At 35.2% G+C, this 27247-nt stretch overlaps 1 long non-coding RNA gene across 1 annotated transcript in view; it reads right to left on the reverse strand.

The window, feature by feature from the left end:
* LOC129784398 (uncharacterized) overlaps positions 1–22705 on the reverse strand; it is a 57510-nt gene extending 34805 nt beyond the window's left edge. Inside the window, exon 1 of the long non-coding RNA XR_008747086.1 lies at positions 22443–22705. This is a non-coding gene — a long non-coding RNA (uncharacterized LOC129784398). The remainder of the gene's footprint in view (positions 1–22442) is intronic.
* Between the last annotated feature and the right edge of the window lie 4542 nt (positions 22706–27247).

Raw genomic sequence — 27247 nt, forward strand, 5'->3', positions numbered from 1 at the left:
TGAATCAAATTATAGCCTAAAATAGAATAAGTTCTTTATATAACAGTAAATGTTGTGAAAGTACCAATAATTTTTAAACCAAAAGCTATTGTTCAGATGACTAAAAATATTCTACTATTCTAAGAAATCATTTGGTTTTTTCACTCTTAAGAAAAATTTATTTTTTAGAACAGGAGATTTTAATATAAGTGTGACTTCGAACTCTGAACATACTACTGTAGTTACACAATATATATTAATATATTGTTAATTATAATTAATAAATATTAATTACATATATTAATATTAGAGTCTAAAGAAATACAAGTTTATCTTCCAGGAAAATTTCATTTCAATATTTTTTCATTTTACAGATAAATAAATATGTAGTTCTGTTTTTTATCTATCTTGTTAAATATTCTGTCTTTTATTATTATGAGATACTAGATTAGTAGGGATAACTCTGCTTTCAGCCTGCCTGGTGTTACTAGCATAACACTGGAAGAATGCCTTAGTTTGGTTTTATTCCAGTTTAAATGCATGGAAAATTTGCCTCAGTTATACTAATACTGAATTCTATTTTCCCACTAAAGCCCAAATTCTTCCTAAGATCTTTACATAATATATGACCTACAAGTTAGTATAAGTGCATTATAAACTATGACAAATCAGTTTTAATTATTAAAAAAAAAAATCTTTTAAGAGGTAATTCATTGGCTTATTTCAACAGCTGTTTCTATTCTTTTTACTTCTCAATTTATTGGGAAAAGAAAATTGAGCCTGAGATTGGGTTATGGATAATTCTCTTAAGATTAAAAGCTATATTCTCCCACAAGAAGAAATAATCAGGGCCAAACTATATCCTACATTGTAAATATTTTTTGTTTATCATTTATATTCTAAATTTATTTAGCATGTCTTGCTTCCTACAGTCTCCTAATTATTCTTCAAACATTTGAAATGTTTGACGGGAAAAAACACACCAACAAGAAACAAACAAGAAAACATGTTTAACCCTAGCAGAACTAAGAAACCTATGAGAAGTGTAGTAGACCTTTGAACAAACTAGAAACAAAAGAAGGAATTAAGGTGATTTAGAGCACTGCAAGTGATAAAAGATCAGTTTTGGCATCAATCAAGAAATCAAAGAGATATCTACCAGATATCAGTATAATTAAGCACCTTGAAAAAGTATGAGGAAATACATAGCATGGTGGAAAAATAGCAATGAATAACTATGCTAAAAGAGTCACAAATGGTGAGGTTGGTGACCAACACAAATGTTGTTACTTCAATTTTCTTTGTTCTGTTCTAAACTATTTAACATCTCTTTAGTGTTCATTTCATAATCCAGTAATGCTATTTCTTCACAATTTATGAGCTATGGCCACAAACTATGTTTTTCCTGCTAAGGAAAGAAACCCACTGTCTGCCAACAAATTATATAACCTACTTACACCCCCACCCCATTTGGGGCCTAGTTATCATTGCTCACTTAGAGTTCACATGACATTTTGCAAGCATGTATTTACCAAGGCTAATACTGATCTGAATTATCCTCTCTCCTTTGTAATTCATAAAACACATTAAGTGGCAGGAGGTCTTAAGTGCCAGTGCTGATCACTTTGCTTTAATATGGATTTGGAGTCTAAAAACCAATTAGTGAAAGCACCAAGAGCATCTCTACAATAATTATGCTGTTGTTTTCCATTCTTTAAGATTTCAGTTTTAATCCATATCTGTAATTTTAAGTCAGAAGTAAGCTACATAATCAGCAGAACTGTGAACTTGTTCAAGGCCAGACTGAATGTACCTACATCTATGTTGCTAAATAAAGAGAGAGCCAGGCAACAATATCAAAGACTGTAACTCTATATTACTCAGTTTGCCTAATTGTTAGGTCGCTTATACACGCATTCTCCATCTGGGTATCTCCTGGAGCATACTCAGACACAACTCAGGACACTGACCACTCTAAAAACTGCTCTCAACAGGCACTATGGATGTGAATGCACAGGGGTGACTTCCTTTGTCCCACACAGTATTCCAGCAACATCCTAAAGGTTTTGCACTCTCCTGTGCTCTCCTGCAACATGCCAGTACAGGTAACAAGTACCCTAAAAGACACACTGAAAAGCACCATTCACATTATTTCTGAAGCTATGACCTGGGGGATAATAAGTAAATAAATTATATGATATGATATGATATGGTATGATATGATATGAGATGAGATGAGATGAGATGAGATGAGATGAGATGAGATGAGGTGAGATGAGATGATACAGCATAACATAATATAACATAACATAATGACACGCAATGACATTATAATATAATATAATATAATATAATATAATATAATATAATATAATATAATATAATATAATATAATATAATATATATAATATAATATGATATGATATGATATGATATGATATGATATGATATGATATGATATGATATAATATAATATAATATAATATAATATAATATAATATAATATAATATAATATAATATAATATAATATAATATAATATAATATAATATAATATAATATAATATAATAATGGCTTTGGACCACAAGTGCAACCTCTGGGTCCAGAGGAGGTCCCAGAGGTGCATAATCAACAGAGAGTCTGAAAATAGTTTGTAGACAAATAGGTTTCACAGTGTGACAGTAAGCCAGTTTGTGCCCTGCATCTTTGGGGTCAAGGATCAGTCCGTGAATCACTTTCATGTGGCTTCAAAATCACAGGCAACAGCTATATCTGAAATGCGTTTACTGTCACTGAAAGAGTGTTCCCAAATGATGCAGCTAGCTCACTTCTATGATAGGTGAAGGGATTGGTATACTGTGTTGATTTTCTTTTCCTCTGCATCCACCTTCCTTCTGCATTGCAATACTGGGAACTCATGAGTACCGTACATGCAACAGCATCCACTAGGATTCTAGGACCCAAACCAAAAGATATGCCAAACCTACTTGAAAATATGGATATATTTTGTAATGTAAACCTATACTAACTCTGTTGATAGATACGTCTAGACTACTGTCCATATTTCTTGCACAAAGACATTGACACTGCAAACCACCAGTAAGAGGAAAGACTTTTGTTAAGGTCCACTTTCAGACTTAAAACAAACAAACATAAAAAGCCAAACCCATGGAGGGTTACATTTTCTTCCTCTAGAAACCATGCAGCAGACCCAGTTGCAAGAGCAACAGTTCACAAATCTCCCGGATGGTATGAACATCACCAATGACTGGGAGGCAATTACTGCACTTGAGAGTGGAGATGCAGTGCTCAGCAAAGCACTGTGTAAACAGAAGTAATACATGCAGTGAAATTTTCATAACTGAATCAAGAAAACAGTCATGAATTGCTCAAATTTACAACTTTGCATCACTAGGAAGAATACAACAGTGAATACAGCCACAGGTAGTCCTCTTTATTTGTATGGTCTTCCTAAAAATCATGATAAGCTTTCTGATGCCTCAAGCAATGTCATTATTTCATATGACCACATTTTATCATGAAATATTTATTTTTATGTGCAACATGCTTATATTTGCCTGGGAACTGGAAGTAGATTTTAGGATCATGGAACACTCAGATTATCATATTAACTAAAATTGGAAGTACAGAGCTGCATTCATAAAATATTCTTACTTGCAAACTTTTTCTTAGATACAAGGGTAAACCTGATTGGTTACAGTTCATGATAGCAATAATCCCTGCAACATCATTCATTAACACAGTTAACTAATTTGCTGGAGTTTTAACTGCCTTTGGCTTTCCCTCAAGCTGTTAGCAAACTGGTCATTAACTGCTGGTTACAATTGATTTCTCAGGGCCCTATTTAAAAGAAATTTTATTTCAATTCAGCACCCACAGAGCCTAATCTTTATTCGGTAAACAAAAATTATTCTCTGCCTTAGCGACAGACCTCTTGTTCCATATTCTCTTTGGTATACCCTTTCAGGGATCTATGGGGAGGTAAGCTTTGTGGCTAAGGGCTAAAGAAAAAAAAACAATCCTTGCTATTTTTTATTTTCAAGTGGTAGGGGAGCACAAAAAGGAAGAGCACTCTATTGACATCTAGTGGAAGGAAAGGAGACAAATTAAATGCTCCAACAGGCAGCCTGCAACTTATTTGTTTGCATATATTATTTATGTTTGGAAACTATATCTGCTAATACCATCATGTAATCTGATCATAACATCATAACAGTGTACAGGAATGATGGCCAATTAAATGTATGCAGAGTGGACAGCTAACCTAAGACAATAGCTTTCTGTAGCAGGGTACAAAAGTTATGGCCTTTATTAAAAAAAAATAAATAAAAAAGACAAAAGACTTCAGGAAAATGTTTTCTTAAAGACTGTAACTTTAAGAGGTATCTGTAAATTGAAAGGAAGTTTGTTTAAGAGTAATTTGTATGTAACGAGACTTGTTTTTTAATTCTTCCTGGATTCTTATCAGAATTTATAAACACTGGGAATGTGTAGTAAAGCTGCTAGCAAAACAACAAGTGGAAAAAAATGGTGAGCAGGCAGCATAACAAGAAGTGGTAAGTTGTCACTAAGAACAAAGTAGGTCACATCACCATAAGGTCAGTGGTAAGGATTTACTACCCAGCAAGACTGGTCAATCCCAACTGTGAGCTACATGTTACTGCAGAAGCACAGAAAAAAACAGCTGACTCAGGAGTTGCCTTGTTAGAAAACAGGACCATGAAATAGTTAGCAGTTAGGAGCTGTATGTATGTTGGCCTGCTTACGAACTTTCTTATGTTTTCCTTTTCTCCCTCAAATAAAATATTCTTTGTTAAGTCAAGTAATTTACATTTGTTAATTAGGAAAAAAAAAAGAGCTGGCTATGCACCAGAAAGCATATTTTCCAGTGCTTATGTATGAGGATTTAAGCCTGTAGAAAGCCTGTATAAAAGAAATTTATATTAGCCCATCTGATTCCAAATAAGACCTGACTAAAGGGTTATATGGAATTCAAATCTGTGATGACCATACTACTGGACAGCAGTTACACCATGTCACTCTTTTCTTTGTAGCTCTTAATTAGGCTGTCTTTCTCCTCCACATCTCTGTATATTTTTTCCCTCTAATTTATTGCCTGTCTGAAAGCATTGAAATGTTACTTCCCTTTCCACTCAAATTAAAATGGCTACCTTTCCAGCCATGCCCTAATATGTCAAATAAGTACTTTCATAACTGATTCTGTGTACCTCTGGCTATATAAGGGATTCCTTGTAAACAGCCGCAAAGCCACCCCATTGTCATTCTTTACACCTTCTGCTGAAACTTGCTGTGAGGCCTAGGTGAAATGGTATAGAAGTTACGCCATGAGAGGTCCTGCCTACATCTGTAAGGACCTAACCTGAATCGTCTCATACTTTCTTGGCCTTTTTTCTCTGTTTTGGGGATCAGTTTGTTTGGATCTTCATGCATTGCTCACACATTTTTAAAGTGGGAACTGACTGTTGCATATTTGTTTAGCAAGTGGCAGAATGAGACCCTAAGCCACGAATGGAGTCTTCTGGTAAAGCTACAGAACAGAATCGCAGAAATGAAATAATCTTCAACCTATAAGAAGTGGCTAGACAAAAGAGGCATGGAAGTGAAGACCAACAATCTAAACAGAAACCTAGAGTTCATTTATTTTAACAACATAGAATTCCATGCAAATGTTTCCATCATACACTGGTGTTGTGTTGGTTTTAGTTGTGGGGGGGTTTCCCCTTTAATTCCATGAGGGAAAACATTCTACACCTAACAAAACAAACAAACAAAAAAAAAAAAAAAAAAAAGGAAAAGAAAAAAGAGGAAGAAGCAGCAAACATTAGAATTCAAGTTTTGCAATAAACTTGACACTATGAAAATTAAATTGGCACAAAATAGATTAGTAACTAAACTAATTGAGTAATTTGTTTTCATAGACTGCGTTGCCAAAATTTCATTTAGCCCTCTTTCTCTTTTATACCGAGAAAATCACATGTCAAGAAAAATTGCTACTGTGATAGAAGTGCTTTACAGAATGTCTATATATACATGGTTTTGCGTACATGCATAAGAAAGACAGATTTAAAATCTAGTACTTTCCGAATTAAAAATCTGCATTTGTTCACTAGGTGATTGACATACACATACACACACAGAGGGACTGACAGAACTCACTGACACTACCACCATGCATGGAAGACTTTTGTCTCAAGGAAAGCACACTTATAATAGCTCTTGTTTATTTGTGCTCTAATTCAAGACTTCCAGTATTCAGCTAGCTCTGTCAAAGCCTTGTCACTCATTCTTCAGTGTAAAATATCTCTCCTGTTCCTATTCTTCCAGCCAATACTCTGGTCTATATATTTGTTATCTCTTTGTCTTGACAGCTGTAGCCTACTCCCATACAGCTTTTCCATCATCCTTTGTCCATTTTTTTCAAAATATCAAAGTTAAACACATCACCCTGTTTTGGAAAACCAACATTAACTTGCAGTCCTCCAAACTTTTCATCATTTTCTTATCACATTCATGTATAGTCTTCAAATTCTCCATATTACTGCTGTCTGATTACGAAATTTTTTCTTAAATCTGCTCTGAACCTCCACCTGTTCTTCATCTTCTGAATGGTTCTTTTGCTTCTTTCAGAAAAATTTATATTGTTAATTGTTTTACTAGTCTTTTTAGTATGAAATAATTTTCCAATGACCATCTATTAAGTGAAGTTTTTCTTTTCCTGCACACTTTTTACTAAAAAACAAAGAGACAGACAATTTCTTCATTAAAAAGTAGGGCTTCATCTCAGTCTAACCTGTCTTCACTTCTTTTATCTACAAATGAACATCTTGGGTATATTTGGGCAAGTTTCTTAGGATCAGATCCAAAGAAGATCACAGGGAAAGATTTGCTTAGAACCTGCCAGGTAAGTCATTGCAAATAAAAATCTGTGTACCCAACACAGTGTACCAGTAGCTTTAAGCTACATCTATACTAGCAAATTAATTGTGTTCAGAACCAATGGAGGATATTGAGGCAGAAAGCATTAAATGAGTCCTTGTGTGTCTGTCCATACCGTTAAATTCTTTCATCCTCTGAAACAGGAAATCAGACCCAATTGTAATTAAGAATGTCCATAGCACATGATAACACACGAACCATGTGCAGGTATTATTTGGGAGAGTGCTAATTGACTCAAGTCAAATTGCCAGGAGCCACTGGAAAGAAAAAAAAAATGAAAGAAAAAATAAAGGACACTGAAGTTCCAAAGCATATGAACATTCCCTGGAACTGTTTATTTTACTAATATAAAAATAGAAGACATCTCAGGATATGATCCATCCAAGACATGCTTTACTGTGGCCAGCAGGAAATATTAAACACAGGGTATATCTTGAAACATGTTTCATTCTTTTAGTTTCAAACATGCCTCGGTGCCTTTTTCCACTCCTGTTGTAAAGGAAAGTAGCTATAGCCTTTTAAAGAGGGGGCTTTAGATCAGTCCTTAAAAAAGCCAAAAGTTCAATAACTTTTTTGTGATTTTTTTTATAAAGACAAATACATTTTGCTGGGAGGGACACAAATCAGTATTTCAAATTGCACCATAACACCCAGACTACTTGATGACGATGTGCCATTGTTCATAAACAAACCATAAAAGCAGAAAGAGAGAGCATTATTAAAGATAAAGCATCTGTAGGTGATCTGATCTCTATCACCCACTTTAAATACTACTACAAATGACACATGCCTAGTAATACCCCCATCCTGTTAATGTACCAGAATAAAGTACACTGGTTTGTGTATGATTTTTTCACCAAATTAATCTTCTGAACTGAAATAGGATTTCGGTAACAGAGGTAGACAGTGACCTTTTGCAGCAAAAAAGAACATCCTCAATGTTAATGTCTTTTGGATGAAGTGGGAAATCAGGATTTGAACTTCCTACTTTCAGGAAGGATCATGAAACTGAACCTTCACAATCCATGTCTCAATCAGCAATCTAGCATCTGGACATCTGCATAAATTTGCAGATTGCTAAACATTTTCAGAGTGCATGTGTCAGGCATGTTTGAGAATGCCAACTCTAACAGCTGCCTCGGGGAACAGAGCCAAACGAAGAATAATTTCTCAGTCTCGACTGGATTTAGGTTTATGTATCACAACCAAGGCAGAATAACACCTTGGCAAGGTTTGGAGCATAACTCTGTGTTTATGTCATTTTAGAGTTGAAAAGTAAGCTTCACTAGGGAAAATGAGCAGGTAAATGAGGGCTTTCTTTCCTCCATGTATTATTTGTCTTTGTGATTTTTTTGTTATTATGTCAATGTACTGCAAAAAAATATTTAAAACTTATATCATTAAGATTTTCCTCTCTTGCAACATTACAATCACTAATGGTGTTAATCATGAGAATAAAGTCTAATGTTCTGTTTTTCATTCACAGCCCTCCCCAAGTTTAATTTTTATATTACTTGGGTGTTTTTTTTTTCTGTCAGAAATTAGTATCTTTAAGTCTGTGATGTTAAAATACTGTATAATACTTTAGAATCTATTTTTCAAATCACCAGGATAAACTTATATTCCTGTGCTGAGAAAACAGTTAACTCTTTAATTTGCTAGTTTTATTTCTACTCAAAAGATTTCTAAGCTCCTTCACTTTCATTCTTTCCTACCTCTAAAAAGAATGCTCTTTATCAGCATTCTGAGAGTCAGGATTTTCAGATGCCAAGTGATCAAACTTCAACTCAAGTGAAAGGCAGCAGGAGCTAGAAGTTAAGCATCCGGCATCAAGAAAGCAATACCCAGGTGTCAGACAGAGTCAGTCATCATGTGGTTGGATATAAGGATATAGTGAATAAATGAAGTTACTCCTCAGAAAAAGGACCCTAATTTTGGTATATATTTTATTTACTTTTAGTCTTATTTCCTATTTACAATAGGATTGCATTAACGAAGCTTATGTGTGTGTTATGTCTGTTACCCTCAAATGCTTTTGAAGACAATTAATTTTAATTGTATTTGGCAAGAGGTCAGTAATCTCTGATATGCTGAGTTCTTCAAGCTTTACGGTAAAGGATAGCCAAGTAGAAGACAAAATGCTGTAATTGTTCCTGTTCTCAAAAAGCTGAAATATCAGTTTAACAGGTCTTGAAACAGATATCACAGAAAATACTGAAAAGAGAAACATTATGGAAGAAGCAACTGCTAGAAGACTTTTTGAGTTACTTTTGCACTTAGCTAGAACCTGGAGTTGCTAGAACTATGCTAATAAATTTATGAGGGTCACAACATGAGCTCTAGCCCTTGTCCCTGGCTATCCATGATATCTAACTGTTAACATGTTCTTTTGCACAGTGTTTGACTTCAGATGACCAAGTAGTTTGCAAAAGAGTCAAGCTATGCCAGATCGACCACCCAGGCAGAACTTGAGAAAAGCTGCTGGCACTGCTTAGTTTTCTAGTATAGATACAACCCCAAGATTGCAGACATTTGTTTCTTGCCAGGTGTTAGCAACTCAGTGCTCAGCTGCTTTTGACAGCTTCCAAAATACTTGCTGAGTGAGGGGAACTCCTCAGCTGGTTGCTTTCCACTTGTGCTTTCTTTGAAATCATGTCCAAGTTTGAGGGGGGTAACCGTTTCACCCAATTGCCATACTCTTCAAATGTTGGCATATATGGACAGAATTAGATTCCATTCCTTTCCTCCAGAAGAGTTTCCTCACCAGCACATTGCAGGCCTCATTGTGTGGTTAGCATCTTCCTACTCTTCTGCTGAAATTGTGCAACTCTGCAAAAAGGAATGCAAGATTCACTGAAGTAGAACAAGAGCATCATTTTGCGTAGGAGTGACTAGGATGTCACCTGAAACATGGTACCTGTTTCAGAAATGTTCAAAATTTTGTTATTGACTATGTAAGTACATTTCAGAATAACTATTTAAAACAGGAATCACAGTTCAAGACTTTTCCTTTCCCAGTAGGATTTCCCAGCCACTCCCTAGTTAGGTAAAATCGATATAGCCAGATGGTTAACCTATTCCCATATGGGATGTGGTTTTGAATAATTTTAGGTGAGGGAGAGAAATGAATTTGCCTTTTCTACCATCTGGACAACACTTTAACTGCCTCATTCTTACAGAAAAAGAAAACGTGATTTTTTCTAGCCTAGTTTAATGAAAATAACATCTGAACAGTATTTGTTAGCAGTCCACTTTTGTCACTATGTTAAGTTAATGGTGAAAAATATTTTCATATCAAACAGTGATATTTTGGAAGAGGAATTTCTTGCTTTCTCTTTTAATTGATCTTAGGTACAAAGTAATCTCTGAACTGCTGAGCTGTAATAAGACTGGTACAGTTCTAGGAATGCACAAAGAAAAAACACAAATGTTTAAGAAATTTGAAGTAAAGAGACAGGGAGTGTCTGTAATATGGACAGGCAGGGAGTTAGAGGGAAGTTGAGTAGGAATATTTAGAATCACAGATTTTATAATTTTATAATGAGCATGTAGTTTTCACTCTGTTCTCATTGTAGATAACAGATTTTTTTTATTTTTTTAATTTTTTTTTAATCTGACAGATGAGATGATTGTCTTTCTGGCTGTTGCTGCTAAGTTTGCCGTAATGATTGATTAATTTCAATTCAATGCCTGTTACATTTTTCCCTGCTTTGGTTCAAACAGATATTTAAAGGCATCTGTAGATCCTAAGAGCTAGTTGAAAAGAGTAGTTGAAAGACCTGTTGCAGACACTTGTGTATAATTAATGCTAAATAGAAGCCTGAAATATCATTGTTCAGTTCATTACATTTGAAATCTATGTAGAATGAACCATTGCATTGCAAACTACTTGGGTGTCATAAATGCAGCTTCAGAAACTCTGTCATATAACACCTTATGATGGTAACGTATCCAGGTCTGAACAAGACAGGATCTAAATCCTCTATTGAAGATCATCCTGTTTCTCTGTGATATATATATAAATATCCTAAAACATGAGCTTTTTCTTCTCATTTTACTGGTTTTTCACAGTTTCATACAAGGTTTGCCAGTGACCCTAGGCATAACGTCTCTCGTAACATTTTGAGTCTATACAAAAATAGTCTGGGAACATTAAGAAAATAAGATATAATCAGTCTTTTCATCCTGAAGTGAGAAGCAATAAAAAGTATGACAGTACAACATAAGTGTTTAGAGAGAAGGTCTGGCAGATTGGAATGCCATCTGAAAGGCACCAAGCAGAGACTTGATGAAAGCCCCATCTTTCATGGATATCCAGCAATGGTCACAAAATGCTGGGGTGAGATGAACAAGAAAGTTTTACATCATTCAAGGAGAATATAGCATGATTTCTCAGCCATCCCTTACAAGAGGTGGAGGTGAAATGGTGTGTATCAGAAAGTCATAAAGATTGATGGCATCTGCTGCTTCCAAATGTATCTATCTGCATGCAAACAACTTGTGGTGTGAACTGATGGAAAACAAAGGCAGTTTACCCAGGAAAAGTGCTTTAGTAGGCTTAATTTCCATAGCCCATTTACACAGCTGAAGCAAGAATGTCCCACAGAATTCATCTGGGTCATGATAAGAATTCAAAACCACAAAAATAAATAAAAAGAGATTATTAGCTACATTGCAATAAGCAAACAGTAAAGTCTTAAGTGATCAATACTTGACAAGAGACATGTCACAAACTCCATGTATAGGTCAGGCACACACAAAGTTTTTTAAATAAATCGATCAACTTGTGGACAAGGCACATAAAATGTCACTTTTTATCTCTCAGTTGATATTTTTCTCAGAGAGCAAAAAATAAAAAATCACCTCCCTCAGAGATCTGATCGAAAAGATAGTCACTCCTGATACAAGTTTAAGGGGAAAACTGCAATCAAGTGGAAATTTTTGTCAGTAGTTTAATCTCTGATTTGTAGAAGGTTGTGCTTTGGGATATTTGGTATGTCTGAGAATTGCCACCAAAGAGCCCTTCTGTTCTTTAATGGCTGCACTAAATCTTAACAAACGTGAGCATGAAAACTATTGTGCTGTACTTGTGAGGCATATATCAAAGTTATATTTTTTTAAAGCTTGGAAAGGCAGTTGAATCATGCATGCTCTTTATGGAGCTCTGATCAGGCTGATAAAGGCAGTTCAGCTTCAATAAATGCTTTTTAAGTGAATGTTTTGGAAAGTGAATAGGAAATTCAAAGCTCAAACTGTTGCCAAACTGCTCCCATAGCACTTTGATCACTTTGCTGCTGACATTTTGTTGAAAATGTTTTGTTTTTATTAAAATGTTGGCATCTGGGGATTCAGAAAGTTAACTATAGCCCCTGAAAACATAATACACAGTAAAACTAAGTGACATAACTTATTAAGTACTTTGTACACATTTCTTAAAAAAGAAAACTTTTTCCCTGTGGGGTCAAACACAGCTTTGCACTTCTCTGAAAAAAGTTCATATTGTTAGAACAAGACAAGTGCAGAAGATAAATCAAACAGCAGTGCTTTGCCTGAGGCAAACCCCCCTCAAATTATAAGGTTTTGCTATGAAGAAATGTAGATATCCAATCATTTAAAAATTAGTAAAATACAAAAAACATATTAAACAGAGAGTGTGAATTTTCTGTGTCGTGTTTTTGTTTAATATTTATGTCACATTATTTTCTGTTGAAGGACATCAAGGACAAGTTGTCGTAATTACCTTACTTTTCTTATTACACAGAGTACTTGTATATCTTCAGCAGTATGAAGATCCTTCTTTCTCAGGTATTACAGCTTGTTTAATCTAGTAGGAAATTCAGTTTAGGCCTGAAGGTCTGTTGTGTGACCCTAGACATGTATGTAAAACCACGATAGGTGTTTTTTACAAGCTAAATTGCAATGTACACCCATGGATCTAAAGTCAGAATCAAGTTCTCTGTGTTAAGCTTACTCAGAATCTAATATATTTCAAACGCATTAGTTCACAGCATGGAATGACTCCAAGTGGAGAAAGAAATACAGTCAGTCTGTTTGAAAATGACAAAAAAATCCACCTTGGATTATTTTCCTTATTTTTTTTTCTAGATGAATTAACAGCTCAGAGAGCACGGAGAGGGAATCCTGTCTGATACTGTTGCAGACTTGATCAGCTGGTTTTTTTGACCTGCATTAGCCATTAGCCTAGTATCTCTCAGACCAGTGATCATTCTCCATGTGCACACCTACAATGCTCTCAGAATACCAGCCTATCAGAATGTAATGAAATGGCTGGAATCTTCTTTTTTTACCTCTTTCAAATGTAGAGAATACATGCAGCTCATTAAAGAATAACCCCCTAAAAAGATCTCAGGGAACTGATTATTTTATAGCCACACATTAATAACTGGTGATTTAGGCATGGAGAGATTTAAATTTTTTTATTATTTTTATTAAGTTATGCACATAAAAATATATTCCTAAAACCAATTTCATTTTTAAATTGCTGTTTTGAGGACAATGTCAGGTAATACAGTCTAGTGAGTACAACAGAAGTGCTTTGTATGCATTGATCACATTTCAGATTTAATGGAGATATGGAATATGACTCTTCTCCTTTAATAGTGGCAAGCAACCAGGCACAAAGAAATTAAAGAAGTCCAGATTTTCACAATGTGTGAGAAAAAAGCATTGTGACCAGAGGACATCCAATTTTAATAGGAATCGCAATAGGAAGTCCAGCCCTGGGACCATCTGCTTCAAAGAAACAACCAGGCCCGGATGCTTCATATGAGAGATGTAAAACCTAACAGGAAGACATGGACTACTGTGCGTCCCTTGAATGTGTCCTCTAAATTTCTAAGACTCATAGAATCCTTTAAATACCAAAATTTGAAGTTTATTAATTCTTTCAGATTAGCTTTGCATTAACTGTTGTGATTCAGGATATTACTACTACTATTATTATTATTATTGTCTAATTTACAGAGAAAGCATAGAATCTTAAAACCAGATTTTGTGTGTCTACAATGTAGGCATCTAAGTTAACCACTAGACCAATGGGGAGGAACCAGTAAAACTACAGTGCTATTCTCAGATGAAAGAAGATACCTAAAATATGTTACTCGGGTGTTTTAGTCACTCCAGTCAGCTTCAAAATTATTTTCACTACAAAATAACTTTTTTAAAAAATAAGCAAACAATGTGTAATAGGTATGGAATTCTTTTCTGCAAGATCATATGCTAAAAGTTAGTATCTCGTTCAAAAGACAATTGTACTAATTATGAAGAAACAGCTTCTGTCTGAGGAATACTCTGGGCTACTATCTATCAGAATCTAAGAGCACATTCCAACCTGACCTGCCACAAATTCTTACCTGCACTTTATTTGCAGAATTCAGAGTAAAGGGAACTCAGGCCTGATGAAATATCAGCAATCTTCTTTTCTTAATAGGTAAACAATATCCACTAACAACATTTCACAATAATTTCAACTAATTCTAAGTATTTATTTGGTCCACAAACCAGTCAACAAATAACATTTATTCTGTATTTTTCCTGAGACATACTTACAGTGGTTATTTTCTGAAGTTAGAACTGCTGTAGTAAAAATAATGATGATGACAGTAATAACAACTAATAAACACTTTAATAATAAAATTTCTATCTGTAAATCAGTATTTAATTTATTAACTCTGACTGGTTTATAAGTTTCTGAAGAATAGACAGAAGAAAAATTGAAGGACCTTTCCCTAGATGCTACACCAATAACGATGACACAAAACTCCATGGCTACATATCCACAATATTATAGGTCATTTTTTAGGAGGCATCTAATAAAGTTATCCAGAGAACACCCATTACATTTTTGTCTTCACTTGTATGCTCCAATCAGGCACTTAACATTCATTCAGTACATTCTAGGCCCTTTGACACTACAAGGTATGTGCAGCATGCTGGTGGTTGATGCTGTGCTAGAACCTCTTTGCAAGACTCTCCTTACCCGTACACAGACTTAACACATTGTTAACATTGTACAACCCCTAAGTAGCCCTAGCTAAAGTACAAAGGTCAGCATAAGTGTTGTGATAGTAACGACACCCTCCTGAAAAAGAGAAGGCAGGCATGCAGCAGTGGGTAGGTGTAGAGGAATGAAGGCAGTGGGTTGCTTAGCGTTGATAACATGCAGCTGTGGCCTTGCCTCAAAGGCAGTGGGTTGATTGACATGGATGATGTGCAGCTGTAGCTCGTTCCTGCTAAGTCGTTAAATAGCACTGAGGATGGTGGCATAGGTGGTTGGATGAGGGTGTGGTGTGTTCTCTGGAGGAAGGAGAAACAGTATGGCTAGTAGAATCTGACCAACAGTAAAAGTCTTATTGCAGCCAGCTAGGTTTGATCATGCTGTAACAGGTAGGAGTCTAGTCATGACTGCTCATCTGGGGCTTAGTTTCTTCTACTGTGGGAAATGAGCTTGTATCTATCACTCACTGTCTCCCTTCACAACTGTGGGAGGGTCAGAGACTGGAAGTCTTCTGCTTAGTGCTTTGCAAGTATGCCTTCTTAAATGTATTAATATCCAGCAGGCAGTGGTAACTGATTTTTTATTTCTTTTAGCACTGGTTGGTAGGACTAGTGAAAATAAACATAATTCCTACTATTGAAGAGGGCAGAATTTATGAGAACAGAGACCAAAACTGTACTGGAGAATTGACTGTTCATAGTGGATGGAGATGGAAGATATTCTTTGCCAAGATGAATTTTACTAAAGAGGAGGGGACTGAGATTCTACAGATTTCAGTTAATGTAGTATCATTATTTTACCACCATGAATCTCATTAGAGATGGGAAAGATTTGCAGATGAGCTGTTTACCTGCAAAGTGTATCAAGCTTTCAAAAAGTTTCATGTGAATTAAACAGACTTTCATTTTTATCCTGTACTTTCATGAAGATGTCAGTATTTCCTTAAATAAATAGATAAATAAATAGACAGATAAATACATTCTGACAAGGATGAGGGCCTCCTAGCAGATACATTGTGGAATTATTTGCTGTAACTTCTGTTTATTAATTCCTAAGCATATACTTTTAATTGCATAATCCTTATTAAGTAGGATTTTTTTGTTGTGTTTAAGAATAGTGTTTATCTTGCTGGTGTAATTTTGTGGGCTAGCAGTTTGTTTCTTACCGATGCTTCATCATTCACTGAAGTATAGAAATTTAATATTAAAAAAAATACAACAGAAGAATGAAAGTGTCCTTATTAAGAAGATAAAATTTCATACCACTAGTGGTTTGAACAGTTTTCTGCTTTACTTCCTACATTTCTATGCAAACTGTAGGTTTCTTAGCATAACTTCTACATCCTTTCCACATTAGTTCTGATGAACAATTCTTAATCCTTGTTTTACAGCAGCATTCTAGAGGAGCTGAGGAAATTAATGTTTCATTCATTATGATAGATAGATATTACTCTATAACATTGGTCCTGGGGTTTAGAGAATATATTGAGTTTAAATGCCTTGTACAGATATGTACTATTTATTTTGGCCTACAAATTTCAATACAAGTTCTTAAAGATTTAATTCAGCACTTAAGTGTTACTGGACATATGATGAAGAAAAGTATTCCCCTTTTAACATAAAATTAAATTGTCTAATGGCTTTCTTCCACACAAATACACACCACACACACAATTTTGCATAATCTGCCATGGGTTTTGCATCTGCAAACACAATAGCTAATTTTACCAGATAGGTGGTGCTATGATTCAGTCTATCAGAGGGCAGACTCCAGCCATAAAGGCCGACAGCAAGTACCTCTTCACATTTTATTCTGAAGAGCAACCGGCATTTTTTCCCCTCTGTGCTCTGAAGGAGCTCCCAGAATAATAGGTGGAATGTCAAGAATAATTAAGAAAAATGATGGTGTACATTGCAGCACAAAAAATTCATCTTTTCTGCTCTGATCTTCCTGCCCACCTTCCATTCTGCTTTTAAATGTCATCTCTGTTCTCATATTATTTAGGATAGGCCTTGAAAGAGGAAAGAATATTTTTAATGTAATTTGACATATTCTGGGTGGAATTCCTGATGGCTGTTTCTCTCCATACCCCTCCAGTTAAAAAGGCTACTTTTAAATCCTTTTCTGACTATGTTCAAGTGTGGTAAAATTAAGTAAAGGTAGTTTATTTTCATGGCACAAATGGAAGAGAGAGTTCAAGCCCAGATAAGCTCTTCTTTCCTCTTCATCTGAAAGTAAGTTAATATATTTTGTTTTGCCATCACACCATTATCCTTTTGTTCCTTTGTACATACCTTGAGAAAATTCTTGTCTACTCCTTGGAAATAAGGTGTCCAGAATACATCAGTGGAAGACTGTTGTGGTTTAACCCCTGTCAGCAACCAAGCACCACACAGCCACTTGCTCATTTCCCCCTCACCCAGAGGGATGAGGAGAACTGGAAAGGAATGTAATACTCATGGGTTGAGATAAGAACCGTTCAATAGGTAAAGCAAAAGGTGTGCATGCAAGCAAAGCAGAACAAGGAATTCAAGGAATTCATTTGCTACTGCCCATGGGCAGGCAAGTGTTCAGCCATCCCAGGAAAGCAGGGCTCCATCATGCATAAGGTTTACTTGGGAAGACAAAAGCCATAATGCCAGATGCACGCACACACACACCCTTCATTCTTCTTCCCCCAGTTCATATACTCAACATGGCATCATATGGTATGGAATATCCCTTTAGCTAGCTTGGGTCAGCTGTCCTGGCTGTGTCCCCTCTCAATTTCCCATGCATCTCCAGCCCTTTCACTGGCAGGGCCCAAGAAACAGGAAAGTCCTTGACTGAGTATAAGCATCTCCAGCAACTAAAACTGTGAGAGTGTTATCAACATTGTTCTCCCATCAGAGGCAAAACACAGCACTGCACCAGGTACTAAGAAGAAAGTTAACTCCAACCCAGCTGAAACCAGGAAAAAGACCATTTTGAAAGACTTCATAGCACAGGCTTGCTTCAGTTTAACATCAGAAAATTCTTACAATGGATTTAATAGTAACTGCCACAGGTATTCTGCTTTCTAGTGGTAAGGGGCAGTATATCAGTCTGTATATTACATTGTATCTTTCTAGGTTTTTAAAATTATCTTCTGTAGTATAAAACTTTGATAAGAAAACATATTGCCCTTTTATCGGGGAATTTGAGTATTTGGAGCAAAAAATGAAGAGATTAGGCAGCAGGAGAAGCTGAGCATCAATAACAAATAACTAGAATTTCTACACATGGTTACAGATCACACGTATAATTATTATAAAACTTTAATTTGTTGCTTAACCTTATACAACAGATAATAGAACTAAAAAGCTACTCTTTATATATATATATATATATTTCCCCTCAAGATTTTTCTCATCTGTTATTCCTGCAGATTGAAGCACTCTCTTACTTTGTCTGCAGTTTCACCTTTTTTATCTGTCATGGCTTTAGTCTACATAGTTTTGTCACAACTCTTTCCCATAGTTTGGCAGTTTTCTCAGATGCATGAGAAGATTATACCATCGTGCTGTATTAAAACTAGGCTTTGGATCACAGAAAGACAACACTTCAAGAGGTTTAAAAGCACTTCAGACTCCATTGACTAGAGACTCAATTCTACTGCCTGATCATAACTGTCTAGTGTCATTTGAGATGCTCTATGGTGTCAAAGACATCCCCATGAGACTGATGTGATGGGAGGCTTACAAACTTTTAGATCAAGAGCCAGGGAAGATAAACAAGACCATATCTCTGTTTAGCAGCTGTATTGGGATGCAGATATTCATCAGCTCCAATAGGAGTTTATAGGCATAGCTCACATGTAGATGCCAAAATTTTAGTGTCTTAATCTAGAGCTGAATCCATCTTAATTTTTAGATAACTTGAATAAGCTACAATAACTCCCACTGTTAGTTAGTTTGTAACACAATAGATGACATAATTTGATATGTGTAGAGTATTTTTCTCTACTGAAGTGCAACCTGGAATCACTAAAACAAGTTTGTGATTAGGTTGAGTTCACAGTTACAGTTTTACTCATTTCAATGGGTAAAGAATAAGTTAATTAATATATTTTGTAATCTTCTAACCTTGTGAAATCCTGTATTCAGAAAATGAAACAGATACAAACACAGGAAAAGAAGTAATTACCTTTCAATTACTGGAAGTCTGTTTATTTGTAGGCAAAAAGCATGGATCTTGTTTGGAGATGGAAAGGTGGGGGAAGTTGGAGGTTTATTCCTGTCCTCCTTCAGCTTGTTTTCACTACTGTTGAAACAGATAGGAGGAGAACAAATTTCCTCCACCAAAACTTTTGAAGGATTTTCTTATTTATTACATAAAATGAAGAGAAATGTTCCATACAGTTTAGTTCTGCACCTCTCATGCCATTGTACCTCCCACTATTGTCAATCAGAAGTGTATTGGACTAGAGGGGGTAGAATTGTATCTCTGGGATTTATTTCCCTCTATACAAAGAGTAACTCATTTTCACAACAGCTGTGTCAGGTAGATCCATCAATCTAATAATATTTTCTGACTCACAACCACAAAATTGTAACAGGATATCTTGTAAACGACCTCTAGCCATATACTGTTAAGGTTTTCTTACCCCCTCAGTCAGCCAACTTGAGATTTGTTTCACCTAAATTGACTTATCTGAAGTTAAGACATTCAGTCTAACCCTGACATCTAAAATGCCTTGGCAGTCAATAGGAAAAAAAAAACAAACCAAAACCCCAAAAACACTTCCAGTCAGCAATTCATCCCGACATGAAAAGGCAATGTTTAATTACAGTGAGAGGGAATCTGAATGATTTATTTAGACTAGCCTGGTTTTTTTGATTGCTTAAGTTGTATGGGCTTTTTTCTACTCCACTTTTGTTAACACTGGATTCTGAAAATCAGGTTTAACTACTGTGTGATCTTAGTAGCTCTGCTTTACACATCTTCCTGAGTCAAGTTTTCCCCAATTACACTAACAATTGGGAAAAGAAACTGAACCTACTGTCTCATACATTTTATCAGAAGTAAAATTGTCCCCAAACAGCTGTTAGAGTTAGGTTCTCAAATGTTATGGTCTACAGCAGTAATTTTTGTTATTTCATTTTTTTGACAGATAAGAAAAGTGGCAAGTTAGGCCTAACTAACAAGACAAGCCATCCATTGTCTAATTTCTAATTTTTTCCACTTATCAAGACAAATTGTACTAATGATAACACTTTCCCAGATGTTAATGTCCTCAAGTACAAGCCAGTAAAAAAATCAGCCTATGGAGTTTGGAAAGATAGAGTCATAGACCGGTACATTATTTACACCAAATTTATATCTACTGTGACTCAGTAAAAGGGATAAAATTCATATGAGGAGTAAAGGGAAAAGTAACAGAATATTTCCAATAAATAAAAAGAAAGAAAACATTTCATAAGAAAAGAACGGAAATGGTGAAAGTAATTCTGGTAGTACAGTATAAACTAGTATAAAGCCCATACAATTAAAAGAATGAAGGCTCCTTTAACAAACTGTAGGTAGAGTTTATACACCTTTTACAGCTGCCATTTTAAACACCCATGCTCAACAAAACAGCTAAATTTCCTGACCTAACTACATTTGACCTAAAACTTCCCTAAATGCCTGAAGTTCCATTTTTGCATATGCCTAGAATTGCTATTGCCTCCTTTTAAGCGTGCACAGCCCTCAGCTTACTCCTGATGGAACTCATAAGTTACCTAAGACCAGCATAGTAAGACTGAATGTCTGAATCTTGTACTTTGAGCATGCTTGACACTTAGTGAGCCACTTACAAAAACACAGTTTCAACTGTTTTGCCTTTAAAACACAGCTGTCAGAGAAAGGTGATGAGGGGAGGCATTGCTCATGTTTTGTATGACAGACTCTTGGTTAAAGAAATCACTTGGGAGATTTGAGTTCAATATCCTTAATCTAAAGGATTTCAATCTAAAATCACTATTTTCCCAGGAGTGTGTGTTGATCACCACAGAAGCATAAGGGAGGATGAAAGGAAATAAGAAGCAGAAAAGAAAATGGGGATACCCTTTTCACCTCATGTTGAAGCTCTGTCACTGTGTAGTCAAGAATGCAAGAATCATGAGCCCTGAAGGAGAACAAACACAACTCTCCAGCTTTCTAGTTAAGCAATTCATAGCTAAGGACAAGCACTAGCACCCCTGAAAAAAATCAGAGCCTTGTTCAGCATCGTTACAGTTACTCTCTTTGCATTCTTGGCCCTAAGGCCAGGGTAGAGAGAGCTGCCTTCCCAGTACTTCCGCCCACTCAAGAAGCCTCTGCCCTTTGTTGTCACTGTCTCAATGCAGTAGGACTTCCTGAAAACAGGGAGTGATGCTGCAAGTTATCCCATGTTCATACTGCTAACAGCTGTAGTACTAGTAGTGCAGAGATAATAGAAATTTAGTACTTTTCAGACATCAAAAGGATCCTTCATTCAGCAACCAGAAAGCAGCCCACTGAATCACACAAGAACTTGTAATCCTTCCACAGACACCCTCAATATTTCCTTTCTCAAGAGAAGTGGGCTGGAATGACAAGAATGTGACACTGACTCAGCAATGTGCATTTAAGGTCTTTCCACCTTCTTGCCACTTTATCCCACAAGAAAGTTTCACTCCCTCTTATTTTTTCTTTAATTTATATTTTTATTTATTTGTTATAGGGACTGTGTCTTCATGCCATTGATTTTTCACTTTTTTGTTTAGAACAAAAATGGGTATGCTATTCAGTTTATTAAAAAACTATAAAGGGCAGAGTATGTAGCATAAAGCAAATGAAAGGTAGGAACACACAGTCTCGAGCAATTAAAAATTTAGGGTATGTCATTGTAAATGCCACACAAGCCAGTTTCTTTTGTCACTTTGGAGTATTTCATCTGATAATGACCCAAAACACATTAACAATACTGCCAGAGGGAAGCAACAGATAATTAAGATGGCAGTCACATTCTTGGGCAATTCAGTATCTGCATATTAAATGGGCAAATGTTGAAATACTGACTGTATATAGCTGTCTGGTTAACTCTGAATCAGATTCTCTTACCTATCATCTTTCTCAATGTAAATTAATTTAAAAGTGATAGAAAAAAAAAATCTGCTTTGTTAACGTCTTTTTCCCACTCTGCTTTAGTGTAAACAATTATTGAAGATTAAATTTAAAGGAGAATTGATTAGATTCTTTGAATAATCCTGAATATTATATATATGGGAATTCTCTGATGCCACAGCCCCATGTAATATTCAAATGAGTTTGTTTAAGATAGCATATAATTAGCTATGAAATGGCTCCACTTATTAAAATAATGCTTATCTTGGAAAGATTAAAAAAAAACAAAACCAACCAAACAAACAAGAACCCCAAACCCCACCCACTCACCCCCCAACAAAACAGATTCCCATTTCCTACACTACACGGTGTATTATCACACCTTATATTTTATGACACGTGTCTATGTATCCTCTCAGAAGCAGATACTGGTACAATGTTTCTTTTCAACCGTTGCTGTTGTTAGTCTTGCAGTTTTGCACAATACCATTCACCGGTCTATATAAGCAATGGTGCAGTGTTACATGAGATGCTGGCGGTCATCTGAGCTCCCACAGTTTTTATAAAAGCAATAGAAAAGAAGCATCAAGCTTAGAAAAGGGAGAGCAACTGACCAGCTTTTATGTCTCCTGGCTTGTAACCGGTATCCAGAGTGATTATATGGAAATCAGAGAGGAGCCAGAATAACAACATTTGGATATAGAAGATTTTGAACAAGACAAAATATAGTTCATCTTATTACAGAGAGAATGGCCAGCTGTTGAGTTTGGATAGAGTTTTGAATGTAATCCTGAAACATCACTCCTAACATATTTGCACTGCTCTCAGAGAGATGGTAATGGCTTTGCCCTGTTAATGTGTGCATGACCAATCCCTGCAGTATGTGGTTCACTACTTTTCCTACAAAAGCTCCTTTGCAGCGATTAATTCTGAGAGAATTGTAAAATTTCCAGTTCCTCCATTGAAGTGTTATTACTGCTTGCAGTGCAAGGTCCAGGTTGTTTGAAATTATAATTAAGTGTCATCCTCCTGTCCTCTCTGATTACCTCTCTGCCTTGGGTACAGTCATACCCAAACATAACCCTATATGCTGCATTCCTGAGCAGTTAAATTGAAATGTACTTTCTGGAGCTCAGCAGTAACTCAGGGTCTGAACTTCATTTTTGCATTTGTGAAGATGTCTTTGCATTTACCATAGAGATTGGCATTGTGGTAGAAGGAAAATCTAGGGATTTAGAAATTGCAAGAACAGTTAATGCTTAAGGAAAGCATAAGATAAACCATTTATCGAGCAATTGTCAATGTTTACATTTACACTTATAAATTAAACTGTGACAGGGGACATTAATTGTGGCAATCATGGGAACAGGGTTACCTATACTAATAGAGTTAAAGTGATCCCTGCCATAGTAGTGATCAAATAATTTTCTAGATTAACAGTCAGAGTCCATATCTGTGCCCAGCTATCAGGTGGCATGAGTCAATAAGAGACCTTAACTGAACAGACATGATTCTGCAGGTTTGTCTCAAGTCCATAGACCATTTTATTTATTATTTGTAGATAAATGCTCTAGTACATCCTTTATGACACTTTTTCTCCATAGATTGTTCTGCTACCAGAATTCTAAGACACTTTGGCCATTAGAAAAAGGATCCTATTACTTTGAACTAGTCAACTGAAAAGCTGTTCATGGAGGATGCATGTTGTTTTCATATGTGTGTATTTATATTCTTAGTTTACTGTTGAATAGATGACCAAAATACAGGAATGTCATTTTATGGGTAACTTCAACAAACTGCCATTTGATTTAATTTATTTTTGAAGCCAAAATAAATATTCTAATTACAGTACAGACAGAATTTGATCTAGAAAACAAGATACCGTGTTTCAATATGATCTGACTAGAAGCTGCCTTTGATCACTTAAACACAAAATTACACATGTATAGACTATTTTAGCTCCCATGACACATCAAAGTATGAAGGTATTGCACTACAATAACTACCAAAAAATCACTAACCATTATAGTAATAATTTCAAAATTTAATTATAACATCAAATTTTGAATTAAATTTCAAAATATTCTGGAGCATTAATACTTTATTTCAGTTCCTAAAACACTGTAATAACATGGAAAATGAAACTTTTTTTATCTGAATATCCTGGCAAAATTTTCTATTAGCTGCTCTTTATAGCTATATGCAAAGACAGATCTGGAATGCTATCATTTATTCAGAGCTTATGCACCACAAAAAGTAGCTGTGCAAATACCTTCAATTTTAACAAAGATCTTAATCTATCCTAAAGATTTTGTTTCATCTGTTGAAATGTTAACTTTAGTCTAACAGTTTTATTTGTTACGACAATTTTGGAATTGTAGATACACATTAGAAGCTGACCTAAGTCCTTTAAAGTCATTTGGTATCTGGTAGTACAATGCTATTAATTACTAATGACTTTCACTAATAACACTAAAGCTGTAAGCTATACAAAAATAAACCCTTGGTCTGTTGTCTGTGAACCATATAAATAATTCTGAAGCCCTTCAGTCTCTTCTAAATTAATATTGCTTTGATGTCTTTTTTTTTTCTTTCCTGTCTCTGTCCAAACTTTGAAAAGAATAGACTTAATAATACATATTCTTTATTTGTTTTCCAACAAGACGCTTCTCCTTCTCCTAACTTTAAATTGAAAACTGATTTTAGGCTTATTAATAAGTGTATAAAAGCTTGTCATTTAGACCCTTTAGAAGACCTAATTAAATAGCTCCCCATTTAATGGAGGCTCTTTCAGGAATATTTTCCAATAGGCCTATACTTCTTCTGTTATAGGAATCACCTGCCATTTAACCAACACTAAATCATCTAAAGACTTTTTTTAGTTGGAAGTCCTTCTTACTGTCAACCACTGAGCTGAAAACTGACTAAAGCCTGAAAGTCACATGAATAGTTGATTTTGCATTCAACAAATTAATATTAAGTACATTGCAAGACAATACAGCATTACTTACTATAAGCAATTTTGAGATACTGAATAACTTTTTTAGAAATTGGAAAAGTCAATGTATCTGGAACATTAAGAGTGGAACAAGTTTAAGAATGTAAGGAAAGCTGTATGTGCTTTCACTGCTATGAACACATATTGAGCTGCATAAAATTTGATCCTGAAAAACCAACCTTCATAATAATGATAGAAATTATAGGAAAAGAGATTATGTCTCCAAGCCAAAATTATTTTTTTTTCAGTTAAAGACTTAGTATACAGAAATAAGAATAGGTACTCATCCCATGCTTGCAAGTAAATTTTTAGCTTTCTTTCAATCTGGGTTTGAAAGTTTTAGGATGTTCATTTTTATTCAATATATTATACCTTTTGCTCTTTATCCTTTCTTCAAATGAGATTTTTTTTTCTCCAAATCCTTCAAATTATATTAAGCCATGATACTGGCCAAAACTATTCATTCCTCTGTTTCCACAAAAGCATCCATGTCAAGAAGTAGCTGTGAGCAACAGTTCTTTTTACAGTTTATTCTGAACTTGTACAGATCTCTAAAACTTCCTCTTTGCCCTCTGTTTCTGTCAATCAAACTAACCTCTAATCCCAGTGGTAATAGTATTAGATTAGTCCAGCCTTTGGAAGTTTCAATTTTTGAATCTAAATGATGGATAGTAGAATTAAAATAAAGCTAAGATTATTTCAGAAAGATTATTTGAGGAAATATTTCAAAGAATTACAGACAATAAATCTGTATTTTCTAACAACACTCAGAGTCTGAATTACCTTTCTCCATGTGACCCCGAACTTCTCCAGCAGAGAAAACAGGCAATTTGTTGTCTTATCGATTGCTAGAGGTCAAACTACAGTCAACTTTTTAACACAGAAAATGGGGCAGTACTACCAGACAGTCATTATAATCCAGGATAAGGTTACTATATACACAGAATGTGTAAGCATTAAAACCAACCACTAAAAAACAGAATAAAAAAAAATTATGTATTGCATAATTTAGATGCATTTCCATATCCCTGTTTACTTGTTTCAATACTGAATTAGACAGTATGTTTTGTGTTTAATTAGGGTTGCATCACTTTCATAAATACTCAAGAGAAGAGTGGTTTTGAAAAAACACCCATGAAGGTTTATGATACTGCCACTAAATTAAACAGCAGTAAGTTTAAATCAAAATGTAATGTTGTAGTTTCATAGGGAAAATGAAAAAGTTTTAAAAAATTAAATATTGAGATTTAAGATTTAAAAATAAATATTAGAAGTTTTTCATTCCTTCCGTCTTTCTGGGTTTTAAAGAGACAAATTTTGGTAGATAAATTTGGAAGCATTATAGCAATAGCATATTGACAGTAATAATTTATGTTGGAAAAACTTTCAGAATGCCCAGATTTTATTTCTGGAATTCTGTTGTTTGTTGCCTGAGTTTGGCAAACATCTACATTTCACTTTCTTTACCTGTAAACCAGAGATGAAAACAGCAATAATTTCTTTTGTGAAGAATTCCATAAGAACTACTTAAAACTGATAAGAAGTTAATATAATTGACTAAAGAATTCCAATCTGCAAAAAAGGGAGTGAATGATTTTATTACTGACATGAGCCAAAAATATAATGAAGCAAGTTTAAAAAAAGGATGTTTTCATACCTTTCAAAAGCTAAACAACTCATTGTGATGACCAGGGAAGATGTTTTTTTCTTTTTCCATAGAGTGCAGCACAATTATGTATGGGTGACAGGAAGATTTTCAGCTGTCTTTGAAGTATCAGATATTGACAGCTACTAAATTTATTGGTGCACTGATTTGATTTAGGGTAGCAGGTCAGATTTCTTTACTCCATCTACTTTGAGAGGTTTAACCCAATTCCCTTCTCACTAGGCCATTTTAACTTATCATTCCCAAGTTGCATTAGCAGCTGCTGCTTGTAAATACAAATAGGACTTCTGAACACTCATTCTGAATATGTTTGGGAGCTGCTAAGTGAATGTAAGTCACACTAAGGTTCGGTCCAGTTGTCCAAACATAGGCAGCTACTTTTATTTGATATGGACTGGAGTTTCCAAAACACTGGGTCAGCAGATATGATGTAGGGTTTATAGCAAACCCAAAACTTTCTGGAACACCACCACAGGCTAGGTAAAGTACCCCAGCGCATATAAAAGGACACTAGATCCATTTT

The sequence above is a fragment of the Falco peregrinus genome, chromosome 4 (genome assembly GCF_023634155.1).
Source record: "Falco peregrinus isolate bFalPer1 chromosome 4, bFalPer1.pri, whole genome shotgun sequence".
Taxonomy (NCBI): Eukaryota; Metazoa; Chordata; class Aves; order Falconiformes; family Falconidae; genus Falco; species Falco peregrinus.